Source organism: Anabrus simplex, chromosome 13, assembly GCF_040414725.1.
Source record: "Anabrus simplex isolate iqAnaSimp1 chromosome 13, ASM4041472v1, whole genome shotgun sequence".
In the NCBI taxonomy this organism is placed as follows: Eukaryota; Metazoa; Arthropoda; class Insecta; order Orthoptera; family Tettigoniidae; genus Anabrus; species Anabrus simplex.
The window spans coordinates 36,437,659-36,452,922 of NC_090277.1; the positions used below are offsets into that span (position 1 = coordinate 36,437,659).

The 15,264-nt window shown below is 40.1% G+C and overlaps 1 protein-coding gene across 2 annotated transcripts in view; it reads right to left on the minus strand.

Annotated features, from left to right (window-relative positions):
- LOC136884632 (gastrula zinc finger protein XlCGF57.1) overlaps window positions 1–15,264 on the minus strand; it is a 131,524-nt gene that overhangs the window by 63,408 nt on the left and 52,852 nt on the right. Inside the window, exon 1 of one of the 2 annotated variants that reach the window (XM_068229981.1) lies at window positions 1,127–2,297. The exons of the other annotated variant lie outside the window; for it this stretch is intronic. The gene's annotated coding sequence lies outside the window, so the exon portion shown is untranslated. Of the gene's footprint in view, window positions 1–1,126; window positions 2,298–15,264 lie in introns of those variants that run through there. 2 annotated transcript variants of the gene reach the window in all.

Here is a 15,264-nt window from a genome sequence, read left to right on the forward strand (position 1 = left end):
TTCGAGTTTGGTTACAAGTCATGTTTTGTTTTCACTACAAAATGTATTACCTCTGCAACGCAAGCAACCAACACCCGTTGCTGATATCAGAGAAGGAGTAGGGGTATTACGCAATAACACTGGGAGCTTCCATTAAGGCCAGCAAGGGAACACTAGTTGAAGTAACATAGAAGATGCGAGAACGTCTACCAGAAACTCCTCAATTTGTGCTGGACCATTCCAGATAAGTGAGTAACGAATACCTCCCAGCCAATGAGAATTCGCCATTGCTACATTTTAAAAGAAACGGGATAAAATTTTCAGCTTATCGGCGATTTATAATATAAATTACCAAATATTACATATCAACAGACTACTAGATTTTACCTGGAAAATTTATGACCAAGTAATTAGGCTAATTAAATGACAGATAATTAACTACGCACAACTGCGTGATATAAAACCAGGTGTTGATAGTTACCGCCACATAGTATCAAGGACAGTAGGACTTACTAATGTATAGCTGAATATAGACTAGTGGTAGGATGCCATTAATTTTCAGCAGTGTGATTCTTATTTGATTTTAGCTAATAGGACATTCATTTGACTGTGACTCCATTTGTAAATATTAGTTTATTTTCTTCACAAGTTTTCTTAAGTGGGAGAGTTATCATCCCTAGTTCTTTTGAGTAAAAATTAGGAATGGACTTGAAAAAAAACATGAAGTAATATCTTAGATTCAATTATGTGACCCTGGCAACAACAACAATAAATTACATAAGTTGTAAATTCAGTTTATTTAAAGTGTGGAGACTTTACGCTAATTAACCAAATTTTCATTCAGGCAGTTTAGTAATCGCTGGATATGTCATAATATAAATTGTAACATTTATAGAGAGGATTTCTTTTATATTTTACACAGTGAGGTAATGGTTGTTTTGAAAAATGACTTTGAATAATTTAATTGATAATCAGAGGTATATATCAAGGGAGAATTGACTCTTATCCTTGAATGTTCTGAGTAGTAAAACTTATTATACACATTGGTAAGAATAAAGATTGACTTCAGTGGTTATTATATGATTTATTATGATGATTATCATTATTATTATTATTTTAATGAGAAATAATTGGAAATGTAACTTACACTTTGATTTGCCCTTGTATTTTCCTTTCAACACTATTGATGCATTTTTGAACTAGGAATGCCTATTCTATTCGGACATCACGACTAGAGTAAAGCTCTTCTGGTCAGCAACAATATCAGGCCTCCTGTTTTCAAGCAGCCATTTACCCAAATATGTAAATAACTGAAATTACAATAATTATTGTTGTAAAGGAAAACCTTAACAGCTACTACCAACTGATTCAAAACAAGACTTAAAACCCTCAGACAGAAGGAAACCCCATGTTTGGAATTGCCTTCTGGACAGCACATAGTCACATACACTACCTATTCGCCTACGTAGGAACTGGTTACACTGTAACAGCAAAGTGACCGTATGAATCATGCAATGGCAGCTCTGTATTCTAACAACCAGGAGGACGCAAGCGAGGGTTCATTTTATTCAGTCCTACGAAATCTCTCAAGTTCTTTCCTTCAATATCAGACTATATTTCCAGTAGCTGTTAGCTTCCTTGTTGAACACAGCAATGAAGCTTACACCAACTCCTATATGAGAAACATTATGAAGCCTATGTTCTGCCGTATAATCAAATCTCCTCGCACAAGTTTACAGGAATAAACTCTATATTTCTGATTAGAGTCACTAGCTGTGTGGATCTGACCCTGAGTTTGTAGATTTGGTTTTCAACTCCCGGGTCAACTACAATTCTTCCAGTTAAAATATTTAGTAATAATGTTTTTTTGCGTAGCATGCCATTTTGCCATGTTCGTTAAGGCATTGAAGTGTAAATGGTCTGACACCGTGGCAAGCCGATTCTAGTCCCGTTGGCAGAAAAAAAACCATCAGGATGTTGAGACACAGGCTGGGGAGGTTGAGGTGCAGAACTTCTAATCACTCGATTGTGCGCCAAAAGCCTGGATTAAATTCCAGGACTCTCCACAGAGCTCATAAGGAGTGAGGGCATATGGCGCTGTTGATGGCAATTCGTCCATCGGATAAAGATGTGAAGCCATTAGCAGACCCCTTGGTGATATTTGACAGGAGTAGGCTATGTGCCGGCACCGGGCTTCAACCTCTCCCTTCCTACTATCATATATCACATCATTCATTTCATCTTATTAACTCCTCTGATGAATTTGATGTCAGGAAGGGTTTCCAGTCATAAATTCGTGCCACAACATGTTCATCTCAACTATACCCAACCTCAGACAAAAACGGGACAGGGGTTGGGCAAATAAAGATGTTGACTTTACGTCCCAATAAGTATTTTATGGTATCTGGAGACGCCGATGTGCCAGAGTTTAGTCCTACAGAAGTACGTTTACGTGCCAGTTCCTAACAACACGAGGCTGATGTGTATAAATTATAGTTTTATAAGCAGCAATCCAATGCTATGCCATTATAAGTAGTAAAGCTTAATACATAGAAGGTAGATATCATGTCTCTTATGCAAACAAATCAAGTAAAATTCCTATTTAAATAAAAAAAACAGCCTATTGATTATATCACATCCAACGTTCAACTCCAGATTAAGTGCAGCAGTATGAACCACGCAGGCTCTTTAGCATTGGTGAGGAACGAGCCAAAATATTATGTTCTCTAATTTGAATATTACTCCTGTAGCGATACATACATTTGTAGTGATTGGGAAGTGAAAATACACTGACAGTGAGAATGCAACACCAAGGAGGAGTGGTTCGAAAGGGATGAAAGTTGGGGAAAAAACAGAGACGGCACGGATGAATAATTGATGTTTATTTCAAACCGATATGCAGGTTACACAATGCGCACGGCATCGACTAGGTAGGATGTAGGACCACCGCGAGCGGCGATGCACGCAGAAACACGTCGAGGTGCAGAGTCAATAAGAGTGCGGATGGTGTCCTGAGGGATGGTTCTCCATTCTCTGTCAACCATTTGCAACAGTTGGTCGTCCGTACGAGGCTGGGACAGAGTTTGCAAACGGCGTCCAATGAGATCCCACACGTGTTCGATTGGTGAGAGATCCGGAAAGTACGCTGGCCACGGAAGCATCTGTACACCTCGTAGAGCCTGTTGGGAGATGCGAGCAGTGTGTGGGCGGGCATTATCCTGCTGAAACAGAGCATTGGGCAGCCCCTGAAGGTACGGGAGTGCCACCGGCCGCAGCACATGCTGCACGTAGCGGTGGGCATTTAACGTGCCTTGAATACGCACTAGAGGTGACGTGGAATCATACGCAATAGCGCCCCAAACCATGATGCCGCGTTGTCTAGCGGTAGGGCGCTCCACAGTTACTGCCGGATTTGACCTTTCTCCACGCCGACGCCACACTCGTCTGCGGTGACTATCACTGACAGAACAGAAGTGTGACTCATCGGAGAACACGACGTTCCGCCATTCCCTCATCCAAGTCGCTCTAGCCCGGCACCTTCCAGGCGTGCACGTCTATGCTGTGGAGTCAATGGTAGTCTTCTGAGCGGACGCCGGGAGTGCGGGCCTCCTTCAACCAATCGACGGGAAATTGTTCTGGTCGATATTGGAACAGCCAGGGTGTCTTGCACATGCTGAAGAATGGCGGTTGACGTGGCGTGCGGGGCTGCCACCGCTTGGCGGCGGATGCGCCGATCCTCGCGTGCTGACGTCACTCGGGCTGCGCCTGGACCCCTCGCACGTGCCACATGTCCCTGCGCCAACCATCTTCGCCACAGGCGCTGCACCGTGGACACATCCCTATGGGTATCGGCTGCGATTTGACGAAGCGACCAACCTGCCCTTCTCAGCCCGATCACCATACCCCTCATAAAGTCGCCTGTCTGCTGGAAATGCCTCCGTTGACGGCGGCCTGGCATTCTTAGCTATACACGTGTCCTGTGGCACACGACAACACGTTCTACAATGACTGTCGGCTGAGAAATCACGGTACGAAGTGGGCCATTCGCCAACGCCGTGTCCCATTTATCGTTCGCTACGTGCGCAGCACAGCGGCGCATTTCACATCATGAGCATACCTCAGTGACGTCAGTCTACCCTGCAATTGGCATAAAGTTCTGACCACTCCTTCTTGGTGTTGCATTTGCTCTGTCAGTCAGTGTAAATACCTCCAGTGCATAATATCGAAGGCGCAACAAACAATCCTCTGTTAATCATCACTTGACTGCATGCCTTAACATTCCAGGTTAACTGCGACGTGGTTATTCCGTGCCAGGTGTAGTGAACTCCAGACTGCCCTACAGGAGAATTGCAAATACAAGGAATGGCTCGATAAAATACACCTACATTTCATTCTTAATGATCTTGTTCATACAGTCCTCAAATTCACATCGGTTTCACTGTAATCTTCTCCAACATAGTGTGGAAATACTATCTATAACTACGTACATAGGTACATTTTCGGAGACAAACTCCTGTGTTATCTCCAAGATTAGATTCATACCACAATTAACTTTAGGACCAGGCGAGTTGGCCGTGCGGTTCAGAGCGCACAGGTGTGAGCTCGCATCCGGGAGATAGTGGGCTCGAACCATAATGTCGGCAGCCCTGCATATGGATTTCCGTGGTTTCACATTTTCACACCAGGCAAATGCTGGGGCTGTACCTTAATTAAATCCACTGCCGCTTCCTTCCCATTCCTAGGCCCTTCCTCTTCCATCATCGCCATAATACCTATATGTGTCGGTGCGACGTAAAGCAACTAGCAAACAAATTAACTTTAGGTAAGAGATTGGTCTAACAGCGTTACTTGGTTGTTATAATCTGGAAAGGAGTTACAACTCATAATGCAAGTCTTTCAAATTAAGAAAAGCGATGAATATCAGAGCAATGAAAACTGTTTGTCCCTTCCTTGACTACATTGCACAACACTTCAAAAATTAGTCATCCGCAGTGTTGGGATATATTTTCATTGCTTTCCCAATTATATTAATGTGAATATGAGATATTTCCAGTCACATTGTGGCTTGTGGGAGAATTTCTCTAATCCACTTTTGTCAAAAATGTTCTGCACTCAGCAATTGTACCATTGGAAAGGCAGCCGAATCTTCAGAAATTAATGAACAAATACCTTGCATGATTTCACTGTAATGTTCTGCGTAATTCAAGTCAGCGTTAACTCATGTGCCTCGTCTAGATTGTGCAAGCTGAGCTGGGTGAGGAATATGCTGTACAATTTTCTTACAAATAAATACTTTTGTTTGACTTTACGTGCCATCTCTAATTTTGGCCATCATATTTCCACAAGAAACAAGTATTACTGATACGACTGGAATTTAACTCAAGGATTTCAGAAATACAATGGCAGCTGAATATTGAGCATTTAATGAATAAATAACTTGTGAGAGTTCACTATAATTTTCTGTGTATTACAAGTCAGCTTTAAGCCAAGTGCCTCATTTTGTAACTACAGGCTGAGGTGTTAAATTCCATCATTGTACCAGAGACCAATGCCACGTGGACAATTCTATGCGGATGTCCTTGGTATAGTAATAGAATGGCACATCAAAATTGTACAGAAGAATAAGATGCAACTTTCGTCATTCACCAGAGGAAAATGTCAGATCTATAGAAGCTCAAAATAAGTAGCGATCAAGATGCATCCATTCAACGGCCGTACAGTCCTGAATTGTGACGCCAATAAGGCGAAATCACCATGTGCTTTGAGGCACTCCTCCCTATGACACACCAATCCCAAGATCCCTGTGTGGTAAAACACCGTGTCCTGCTGCGTAAAGAAGACCGTAACCACCTCACACACAACCATGTCCAACAGATAGCATTCAACTTTGAAGGCATTTTTGAGGGGACCAAAGGCACGATGATCACTTGGTTAATAATAATAAAACTGATAATATTATTGGCTTTAAGTCCCAGAAATTACTTTTAAATCTTCTGAGATGCAAAGAGTGCCGGAATTTAATCCCACAGGCCTTTTCTCAGGTGCAATTGAATATACCGACACAAGGCTAACATATGAGTACATCCAAAAATCACTTGACTGAGACAGGGTTGAACCTGACATATTGGGATCAGGAAGCCTGCACATTAACTGTTTGAGTCACTCAGCTCGGCTGTTGTTTGGCAAAGGACCTGTTAGGAAAACATGGCACTGCATACGTGAGGAAAGTGCAGTCTTTCACGTGTTAGAAGACTGGTAACACCAACGATTGTACTAGCGAGAAAATTTACTTTCTTATACATTGCTATTAATTGGCCTTAGCACAGAGAGTGAACAGTCGTCAATCAAGCTGAGACTACGGACTAATATCATATTTGCACGTTGAATACAAGGGGCTAGCCTATTTAATAGAATCCTTTTTTGATTTAGAATTTCTGAAAATAACATTGAAACATACCACGGGCATTCTCGGTAAGGTATAAATCTGTGTTCCTCGGGAGCGTGGTACCAATAACAAGTAACAACGAATTATACATTACATCCATGTAGCTATTCACTACAGTGAGCTACCATGCGTGTTCAGAGGTGAGACTTGTGGGAAAATGATGTAACTCATGTATTAAAAAACAATGAAGTGGCGTATGGCTTTTAGTGCCGGGAGTGTCCGAGGAAATGTTTGGCTCGCCAGATGCAGATCTTTTGATTTGACACCCGTAGGTGACCTGCGCATCGTGATGAGGATGAAATGATGATGAAGACGACACCTACACCCAGCCCCTGTGCCAGCGAAATTAATCAATTAAGGTTAACATTCCCGACCCTGCCTGGAATCGAACCTGGGACCCCAGTGACCAAAGGCCAGCACGCTAACCATTTAGCCATGGAGCCGGACACTCATGTATTAAAATGGTGTACTGTTTCTGTAATGTTAGTGACTTTGGTTTCCCTAAGATTTCCAAGAAAAATTACTACCCCACTTCTTACACAAAGTAGTTATAAATGAGATTAAGAGAGAGCAGATATTAAATAGAATTATCCTTTACAATAACTATTCTACCATATTCGTTACAACAGTGAGGGAGGGGAGGTGTGTGAATTTTTTAATAACATTTAGCTTACAACAGTGTGTGGGTACCTATTACATAATTTGGACTGTGATTGTGAGAAAGGTTTACCAAAACCATTACGAGAACATCTTGGTAGTACAGTATGAGTCAGAATTGTAATACATGCTTGAGCAAATTGATCTTCACACTAATATCAACAGTTTAGCCGTAGCATGGGATGACAAAAAAGATGTATCTAAGACCTGCATTTTCACTGAAGGTCTTATCTCTTACATACCAACGGTAAGCATTTTCCGCTATACGTGAGCAAGTGACTTCGAAAATTACATTACTGATTAAAAGTTACTACTTCATTCTTTTACAATTGTGGGTGCTTTCAAGTATTGTTGAACATTTGTTTTTGAAGATTATACTTAAGGAAGGGTGGACCTCAGCATTCATGCTAGAAGAGTGAATGCCTCAAGTATGTATATGTATGTTCAGTCTTCAGCACTAAGGCTGGTTGGATCCTCAACAGCTCTGCCATCACCTGTCATAGATGGCCTGGGCATCACTGAAGAGGCATACTAGGGAAATGAGGAGTGAGGTAGTCTCCCGTTGCTTTCATCACCGAGCCATAAGTTGCTATTACCCTAAGAGCAACATTCTTCACACCATTCATAGCAGGGACTGGCTGCAGATGGAAAGGCATTACTAGCATCACTCATACCTCATCATTTCCATATTGTCAAAGCCAACGACAACATATGTAAATGGTTGATTATTAAACGTGACCTAATTGCGAATCATTTTATCACAATAGCTACAATAATATCAGTACACTCCAAGTATCAGTAATTAATTGTCTTTCAAGATTACATTACAGGTTCATAATATCACTTTTGTACGCATTCTGGTATCTGTACACAGGCGTGCCCTTCACTCTGCACTGAACTATGAGTGACCAGATGTCTACTGAAGGTGCTCGTATGACTAAATCTTCAACCACATTCCTTACTATGAGTTAGAACGTGTGATTTTAGAGCGCTCTTTTGAGCAAACATATTTCCACAATCCTCACAGGTGAACGAACGTTCTTTAATATGGGTAAACGTGTGTTTCCTAAGATTGCTCATGTGACGAAAAAGTCTACCACAATCATTACATTTGTACGGACGTTCTTCACTATGTATGAGTATGTGTTTATTAAGTGCAGCTAGGTGACGAAACCTCCTTTTACATTGTTTACAGCAATACGGAAGGTCTCTACTATGCCTGAGGATGTGTTTACGCAACGCGTTCCTACGACGATAGCTCATACCACACTCTTCACAGAAGTGTGTCCGCCCGGCAGTGTGGATGAGGAGGTGACTTTTCAAATGACCCTTTTCACGAAACCTATTACTACAAACCCCACATTTGATTGGATAAGCTCCAGTATGGATCAGTTGGTGGCTTTTGAGCGAGAATTTTAAGCGAAATCTTTTACCGCATTCCTTGCAGCAATGCGGGCGTATTTCAGTATGGGTTACCATGTGCCTCTTTAAATTACTCTTCTGTCCGAAACACTTATTACAGACCTTGCAGGAATGCGCACGCACTTCAGTATGAGTGAGGATGTGTCTTCCGAGCCAAGATTTCTGCGAAAACGTCTTACCACATTCGTTACAGTCATATATCCGTTCTCTAATAGGATACATTGGCTTTTCCCGAGAAAAGAGCAGCATGTCACGTACATTATGAGCTGGCAAATCACACAGGATATCACTTCTTTTTTCCAATATATTGCAGCTACTCTCGCCTACACCCACTGGAATGCTAGAATAAAGAAAACTTTTGTAAGACTCCAAGGTCAGATACAAAATACAAAAGCAAACTCCATGTAGGTTCCAAAATTATTCTCTTAAAATTACAAGGCAACTTGGTCACAGAAAATCTGAACAGCCTTACATCACCATGGGTAGAACAATGCACAAAAAGTGAGGTTGTCTTGAAAGCACATCTTCGGATATTTTACAAAGTTACGATATTTCCCCACAGTAAGAACTTGTACTAAAGGCAAAGCCCAATGGGAAAACTGATAGTTCATACAGTTATGAGTAGGGTGGTACGTAAACGGATAATCCACTGGTAGCTTCTATCTAAGATTTAATATCTACTTGCTTATTTCACACAATAACACAGGCTTACTGAGGACACATACACACAGAACAGGTCACACGGCTCCCTCATTCTCTCTGTTCACTGTACAATGTATTCAAATAGTGGCCACACACTTTACACATAACACGCATCTAAACATAGATTTACATGCTCACGCAAGGTGATCCAATTAGATGAAATTAAAATTACCTCATCTACAAATGAGGTGTCCACCTCAGAGGCAAATGATAACCAACAGTACATTATTATTATTATTATTATTATTATTATTATTATTATTATTATTATTATTATGCGTGAATGGTCCCTTTCGGAACACATGAAGCTTTATTTATGATTTCGTTTGCGGAGGATCCAGGATGCTTTCATCTGTTGACTAAAGATCCTTTTCCTTTCTTCCGTCCACTTGGTACCTGCTCTTTTTGGTACTTCATTCTCTGGAGTAACTTCCCAATTGTCAATTTTCTTTCTATATATATTTCAATTCAAAATGTCTTCACAGAGAATGTGTGCATTCTTCATGTCCGCTTTTGTTTGTTGTATCCAAGGAAAATTCTTCAGTTTGTCAACTCTTTCAAGAACTTGGTGGGCTAGTCTAGTTTCTGGAAGCCTCTTAACATGTCCATAAAATTTTAGCCTTTTTTTCCTGAGGTCTGCCGCAATATTAGATAATTTTTCTGTGGATTTCCGGGTTTGGAGGCGGTACCTTCTCCTGTGTGTCTTGGTCCTAAAATTTTCCTCATGATTTTTTGCTCTTCTTTTAGGATATTTTCCAGTTCGCCCTTTCTATGAAGCGTTAGAGTTTCCCCTGCATATAAAGCCTCCGGTTTGATTACAGTATTGTAATTTTATAATCTTAACGTGGAGGGACATACATTTTTTGTTGTAGATTTCTCTTGTTCTCCCATAAGCTCTTCTGAGTTTATGGACACGGTTGTTTTGGGCTATTTTCTCTTGTCCGGTTGGTTCGAGGATTTCGCCCAGGTATTTGAAGTGAGGGACTCTGTTGATTTGTCTGTATTTTGTATTGAGACTATGGATGTCTAGTTTTGCACAGAAAAATTCAGTTTTCTGAAAGGAGATATGAAGTCCGACATTTCTGGCACGTTCTTGGAGAATTTCAACTTGCTTTATTGCTGTGACTTCATCGCTGGACAAAAGGGCCAGGTCATCCGCGAAGGCTAAGCATGGAATTTCAAGCTTGTTCTTTCGTGTCCCGATGTTTAGTGGGTTCCAGCTATTTTGTGCTTTCAGTTCGTTTTCCCATTCTCTCATCACCTTATCTAGTACGAGGTTGAAGAGGAGGGGTGATAGTCCATCTCCTTGCCGGACACCAGTTTTTATCAGGAATTCGTCTGAGATTTCTCCCATGAATTTCACTCTTGACTTCGTGTCAGTGAGGGTCTGTTTGGTCAAGTTTAGCGTTTTGGAGTCTAGTCCCTGTTCTTTCAGGATGCTGAACAGAGACTGATGATCAACTGAATCATAAGCCTTCTTGAAATCTACAAAGGTACAGATGATTGGAAGGTTTCTGAGGGCCCTGAATTTTAGAGCGGTTTTGAGGTTGAAGATCTGTTCAGTGCATGATCTGTGAGGACGGAACCCAGCTTGATATTTACCAATTTTATGCTCTAGCTTGTTCTTGTATTCTTTTCAACAGGCATGCAGAGAAAATTTTGTAGCCGACTTCAAGGAGGGAGATTCCCCTATAGTTGTTCACATCAGTTTTGTCTCCTTTTTTGTGAAGTGGGTGAATCATGGCACATTTCCAGTCTTCTGGGAGTTTTTCATTTTTCCAGATTTTCTGTATGATTCCTGTAAGTTCCTTGAGTGAATTTGGACCAAGATTCGTAAGGAATTCTGCAACAATCCCGTCTCTTCCTGAGGTTCTGTTGTTCTTTAGTCGTTTAATGTGGCTCTGAATTTCTTCCCGGTTTGGTGGAGGTGATTCTGGGTGAGTGAAACTGGATGCTTCTTCAAGAAATATTTCAGTGGGTTCGGGGCAGTTAAGAAGTTCTGAGAAGTATCGTGCAAGTTCTTGGCAGTTTTCTTTATTAGTAAGCGCCAATTTTCCGTCTTGTTACCTAAAACATAAGTTCTGTGGAATGTATCCTCGGATTTTTTCTGTGAATGTTCTGTAGAAATCCCTTGTGTTGTGGTTTCTAAAGTTTTCTTCAATTGACTCCAGTTGTTCTTTCAGGTGCTTTATTTTCTCTTGCCTGGTGGTTTTGGATACTTGTTTTCTGGTCTCATAAAATTCTCGTTGAGTTTTCTGGGATTTTCTACTGTTGTATTTATGAAACGCAGATTTTCCTATCTCTACGGCTTGGTTGCATGTTGAGTTTCACCAGGGGTGTTTTGCATTCCTTTTTAAGGGTACCATTTCTCGTGCCTTCTGTATGATTTTGGTGTGGAATTCTTCCCATGTTTTCCTGGTTGATTTTCCCATGCTTCTTTTAGATCCGTAACAGTAATCTTTTTTATGTCAAATTTCTGTTGTTGGATTTTCTTGGGGTGGTATTTTCTTGGAGTAAAATTTACTTTAACTCTTGTGAGATAGTGATCAGAGTCTATGTTTGCTCCTCTTCTCACTTGTACATCATGTACCTCTTTCTGTAGCTGATACAAGATAGCTACATGATCAATCTGAAATTCTCCAATGGATTCAATGGGGGACCTCCAGGTTTTTTGTTTCTTGGGATGCTTCCTAAGGGATGTGGACATGATTTTAAGGTTGCACTGTTGACATAGTTCAATGAGCCTTGAGCCGTTTTTGTTCGTAAATTTGTGCGCCGGGTAGAGTCCGACAGTTTTCCTGTGTTCCTTTTCTCAGCCGATTTGTGCATTGAAATCGCCTAAGAGGATTTTGATGTCATCCTTTGGAATTTTTGACATAACTTTTTCAAGTCTGTTCCAAAATTTGTCTACGTTTTGGGGATTCTTCTTGTTGTCTATATTTGTAGGGGCGTGTGCATTTATTAATATATATTTTTTATTGGCACACTGAATCCTCATGGTCATTAGGCGATTGCTGATGGAATTAACTTCTTGGATCGAGTTCAGTATACTTTTATGTTCTACGAAGCTCATGCCAAATAAAGGGGTCCTATTTAGAATCTTTTGGTCTGTTTTACTTTTGAATATACGGTAATTTCCATAATCCAAGGTGGCATCATCAGTAAATCGAGTTTCCTGCAGGGCAAGGATAAGAATTTTTTGCCGATCAAGTTCTGTGACTAAATTTAGTAATTTTCCTGGTTGTATCAAAGTGTTGATATTGAATGTACCAATGTAAGTGGGGGTTTTGTGGGATAGTTTACCAGAGAGCTCCGACTTTCTCCCTTGTTTTCGTGGTTGTCCAGGCTTCCCAGAATCCGAAAGCCTGGTTGCCGTCTCAATGCGATGGGTGGATTGGGGTAATGTTGTTATTATTATTATTATTATTATTATTATTATTATTATTATTATGAACCATTAATTTTTGAATTAAAAAAGAAGAAAACATCCTAAAATATAGCAGCATACAATTTACAGTAATAATTTTTCTATTAAACACACAACTCATTCTTAATTAATTCATATTATTTACAAAATCCTACTCATAATAAATACTGCACTTAGGCATAATGAACTCATACTGTACCTGGAACGCTGGTCCAGCATTAGAGTTAAGTATTTCAAACTTAAAACAAGCGCAGCGAACCAATGGAGCATCTGGCGACTACGAGCATGCTGCGAGTGACGTAGGAGCGAGCCCTTGCTAGCTAAGACTCAGTTGCATCATCCAGAAAACATTCCAAACGTTCTATCATAAATAACTTGCTTAGGAATTGTAACATGAATATAATATAAACACCACAGTATACACCATTTTAGTATCTCTAATACCAACCAAGTCTCGTTCAAACCCACCTCACATTAATGAAGATATTGAATGAAATGAAATACCTGCAATTTCCACTACTTTCCTATAAAAGAGGAGCAAAAATTCAACATGACACATTCTTGTCCCATAGTCGAACCAGGATGGTTGGCTGGTGGGTGTTTGCATCACGATGTGACAGTTTGTAACAGAAGACTACAGTCAATACAATTATGGTGTGAAGTGATTGAAATATTTCAATAGTCTTGCAAACTTATAATTTTGAATGAGTGCATTAGGACTTGTATTTTCTCAAGTTTTAAATACTTCGAAGTGATAGACGTATTTCTGGATATAGCGGGAATCTGGAACAGTGCATTAAATCTTGTATTTTCTCAGGTGGTTAATATCTCAAAGTGATTGAAGTATTTCTGCAGATAGCGAACTTCAAATCTGGAGCACTGAATTAGGACTTGGGTTCTCCCAAGTCGTGAATACCTGAAAATGATAGGTACATTTTTGTTGATAGCAAATTTCGAACACTGAACAGTGAAATAGAACTGGTATTTTTCAAGTGAAATCTGAATTAAAACTTCAGGTGTGAATTCACTTATAATTTCATGGTATCATTAAATAAACTCAGGACAGTTAGTGAACAGAACTAATTTTAACTATCAATCACCAGTAATAATATTAGTGTTTGAACGTGAACATGACAGTACATGTGAACAAAACTGATTTCACATGCAAAGCATATAACATCCTCTACAAAAGTGAAGTAATTACCATTCATAGTATCCTGACAGTCTTAGATAAACTTTGTAGATACATGTAAAATGATTATAAACCATAGAACACTACAAATAACTGTGCTATATTCTTCAAATGTTAAAAGCTTAAGTGAACTATTTTCTGTGCCAAGTGCCCCGAGGAATGTGGGTTCGATTCCATTAACGCTCAGCTGCATATTAGTTAACTGCTTTATTTTCTCATGTGACTAGTTTATTTGCGGGTTTGATTCCTCAGACATTCGGCCACATGAAAGTTAATTGATCCATTTTCTCATGTGACTAGTTTATTTGCAGGTTCAATTCAATTAACATTTGCCTGCATGAAAGTTAAGTTCTCTATTTTCCAAAGTAAACAGTTTACTTGCCTTAAGGAAATAAATTTTTTTGATTATGACATTCAACATGGCATCAGTGCATTTACTATCTTCAATTCAGAAACTACACCTCAGACTACACGTCCCATATGTCCAATGGCTTACATATGAGTATTCACGCTATTGTTCCGAGTGAGTGATCTTGGCATACCAAACTCCTAGAACTCCAAGACCTTCAAGAATTACTAGAACCTCTAGAGCTTATAGAGCATCCCTCGGAGTATACGAGGTTCCATGGTGTGAGGGCTGATCCATAGTGAGGACAGGAGGAATAACAGGGCAATGTGGGACATAGCCAGCTGCAGAATGGAGAAAGGTCACACCCAATTCATCTTCTACCATACTGAGGTGTTAAGGACTTGACTTTTGACAATAAAACAAACAGTTTTCAAACAATTTTAGAACTTCATTCAAAGCAAATCCTTTCTCTCTCTGTACCACTCCAATTTAATGTGCAATACATGCACTGCATAACATCTTGAGCTCTTCAAGCCTAAAGTATGGGCATTTCCTGTTACAATACAGTACGTAGAATTGCATCAACTAGTACTATACAATGGGCATAACATTTAAATTACATTACGTTTTTCCTATTTTGGCACCTATCAGGCATGAGAACCTGCCGTCCCCTAACCAGAGCCTATTTTTCAGCGTTCTGGAAGGGCTTTTACTGCTACCGAACAGGTCCCACGACCCTCAAAAACGTCACTGTACTTCAGTCCTATGGGCAGTACCCTACTGCAGCTGTGCAGTCTCCATAGACAAAGAGTTGGAATTAATTAATTCACAAAAATTCTTTATACAAAATAACATGCACAGGTCAGATGCCCTCAAATATTTCATTTTATTTCTCTGTTGCAGTTTATTCTTTTTTTGAGTATCTGTACAGATTTTGGAAAATAATCGAACACTTATCCTAGTAAACTGTTACACATTTTCATGCCATTCCTAATCATTGAAAATTTGCTTTAATTGCTTGAGCTAAAACCCCATGTAGTTTTATAATTGTGGTCAGCCATGCCGACATAATTATCATCCAACTGACGACT